The sequence below is a fragment of the Mandrillus leucophaeus genome, unplaced genomic scaffold (assembly GCF_000951045.1).
Source record: "Mandrillus leucophaeus isolate KB7577 unplaced genomic scaffold, Mleu.le_1.0 Scaffold570, whole genome shotgun sequence".
Taxonomy (NCBI): Eukaryota; Metazoa; Chordata; class Mammalia; order Primates; family Cercopithecidae; genus Mandrillus; species Mandrillus leucophaeus.
In genome coordinates this window covers 847,851-851,122 of record NW_012106142.1, presented here as the reverse complement: position 1 = coordinate 851,122, position 3,272 = coordinate 847,851, and positions in this window count along the sequence as shown.

The following is a 3,272-nucleotide window of genomic DNA, read 5'->3' as shown; positions in this document are numbered from 1 at the left end:
CCTTCCAAATTTCAAACTTCCGGAGGGGGAATGTAGTCAGTTTGGAAGACGTGAGAAGACGTTTCGGGAAGGAGGTTATGGACTCAGAAAGTGAGCGTGAGGACTGAGGGGACAGATCCCTAGACGTAGCAGGTTGCAAGTCATTGCTGAGCCCGGAAAGCACGACTACAGGGGAGGAATTACCCTCAGATGACAGAAGAAAAGGTGCTGAGGACGGGGCGGCTGCCTGGAACCACGTTGTGTCGGAGTAACCCGGCTCACGTCTATGAAGCGAGATAACGAAGCGGAATGCCTGGCCCATAGTCATGTGCTGAGAAAAACAAAAACAAACAACAGGAACAGAGAAAGAAAGAGTAATTCACCCCCTTTCTCACCTGAAATAGCTTATCCAGTCTGCCTTTGAAACACCTTCCTAAATGTCTGTCATAAGTCACACCTGTCCTCAGAAGCATAATGGCTCCCCATGACTACCAACTTAAAGCTTAAACCTCTTAGTGTGGCGTTCAAGCCCCTACTTAACTTGACCTAGATAAGCCTATTGCTGGTATTAGAACATAAGTAGCAAGTGCTATGGGGGTTTGCCAGTAGGGAGATGGATCCCAAGAGGTTCTAGAAACTCTTCACAGTAGACGCATTCTGTCTGAACTTGGAGAATGAGGAAAACTTCAACAGGTGGAAAGTAGGGCAAGGAACACTCCACACTGTGAAAAGGGCAAGCTCAAAATCTCAAAGCAGTTGTTAAGACATCCCAGCTTCTCCTCAGGGTACCTCACTTCCTTCTCTTTGAAGTTCCTTTATTTGTTTCTCTTGGGGCAGGGCTTCCAGACTCTTCATTTCCTGGTATACCCACATAGGACCTCTGTTTCCCTCTATCTGGACAATATATTACTAATTAATGCAGTCTCCGATGCAAGATGAAATGAAGACCCTAAGGTGCTCGGCCACCAAAAGTTCAGTGAGGCGATTTCAAATGTAAGACCTCTCCATGAATCAAACCTGAAAAGTACTCATTTTCATTCAACCAAAGAGACAGGAAGGAAGGGAGGGAGGGAGGAAAGGAAGATCAACATTTTTAGGACTGGTACAAACTTTTCTATATATATTTTATTTGTTTAACTAAAATCGAATTTGAGGTCACATGGCTTTTTTGGATGCTGTAGCCCAGGGTACAGTTCAGGTCTCTACCAAGGTTGTCAAAGACATAAACTTGTTTTATTTCCCTTTTTTGTGTCCAAAAAGGCAAAAATGAAATATCTCTTGTTAAACCTGCTAAACGTCCTTCATTTCCTCAATCTGCTTACTGGAAATGTCTTATTAATTGCAAATTTATTCCCACATATTGTGATGCAAATAGAAGAATGGCAAACGGGCAGCTGCATTCATTTAAAATTAGCAGAGGCCCTTGTTCAAGGGATGGCATATTGAGAGTGACCCAAATTATCATGACATGAAGGCCACAGGTCAAATTCAAGGCCAAATTACAAATCAATAGAAAATTTCCTTGGGGGAAGCTGTTACTATGAACTTGAATTCCTAATTGTTTTTCAAAAGTCTGTATTTTACTTTGCTGTATCCAAACTTTAGGATCTTCTGCAAGATAAAAACTTTGAGAATGAGTTCTGCTTTTCTTATATGGTTTTTGCCCTGCATATTTAACTTGTCGATTTTTTAATTTTAATTATCATATGTTCTTAATAATATTTTCTCTAGAGATTTATTTCTTTTTTTTTTTTTTTTGCAAGACAGAGTGTCGCTCTTGTTGCCCAGGCTGGAGTGCAATAGTACGATCTCGGCTCACCACAACCTCCGCCTCCCAGGTTCAAGCAATTCTCCTGCCTCAGCCTCCCAAATAGCTGGGATTATAGGCATGTGCCACTACGCCAAGCTAATTTTGTAGTTTTAGTTAGAAACGGGGGTTTCTCCATGTTGGTCAGGCTAGTCTCAAACTCCTGGCCTTAGGTGATCTGCCTGCCTCGGCTTCCCCAAGTGCTGGAATTACAGGCGTCAGCCACAGCACAGGGCCAATTTTATATATATATATATATATATATATACACATATATATATATATTTTTTTTTCTTTTCTTTTTTTTTTTTTCAAGACAGAGTCTTGCTCTGTCGCCCAGGCTGGAATGCAAAGGTGCAATCTCGGCTCACTGCAACCTTCACCTCCCGGGTTCAAGCGATTCTCCTGCCTCAGCCTCCCGAGTAGCTGGGATTACAGGCACGTGCCACCTCGCCTGGCTAATTTTTGTATTTTCAGTAGAGACGGGGTTTCACCATGTTGGCCAGGCTGGTCTTGAACTCCTGACCTCAGATGATCTACCTGACTGGGCCTCCCAAAGTGCTAGGATTACAGGTGTGAGCCACCGTGCCCGGCCGGCCAATTATATATTTTTTAAAGTTCGGTATACCTGGTCTGCCTAATTTCTTCTCTATATCTCTCCTTTGCCTTCTACAGAGACCCACCAACAGGCCCTGAGCTACACTGGCTTCAAGATTGATGGTATCTGAAGACAGACAGATTAAAGGCCTGGTCTAGTCCTGTTTGATTGTTTGATGCAGCATCATCTACTCTTTTTTTCTTTTTTCTTTTTTGATAGGGAGTCTCGCTCTGTTGCCCAGGCTAGAATGCAGTGACGAGATCTTGGCTCACTGGAACCTCTGCCTCCTGGGTTCAAGCAATTCTCCTGCCTCAGCCTCCCAAGCAGCTGAGATTACGGGCACCTGCCAGGACGCCCAGCTAATTTTTGTATTTTAGTAGAGATGGCAATTCACCATGTTAGTCAGGCTAGTCTCGAACTCCTGACCTCAAGTGATCCACCCGCCTCGGCCTCCCAAAGTGCTGGGATTACCTGTGTAAGCCACTGAGTCCAGCCAGCATCATCTACTCTTGCTGCCGGTTGGACTCTGACCTCTTGTTCTGGTTCTGATAACTGGAATAGTGTCTTATTCATTATAAGCATCAACAGCTTGAGCCAGGGAGGTGTTCCCTACATGCTGAGAAGGGAAAGAGGTGAACAAGAGAACTTGAGACCTGAGCTGGGCTCCTTCCTGCCTTCTTTTGAAGCCTAGATCACATTTGGAACTACTCTCTCCATTGTTCTCTTCCCTTCAGCTACTCTGGCCTCCTTGAACCCTGGCTAGTCTTCTAACTCAGATCCATTGCTTTGCTTGCTGTTCCTCTTTTGAAAGACTATCCCGGGGCTGGGCGCAGTGGCTCATGCCTGTAATCCCAGGGCTTTGGGTAGGCCGAGGCAGGCAGATCATGA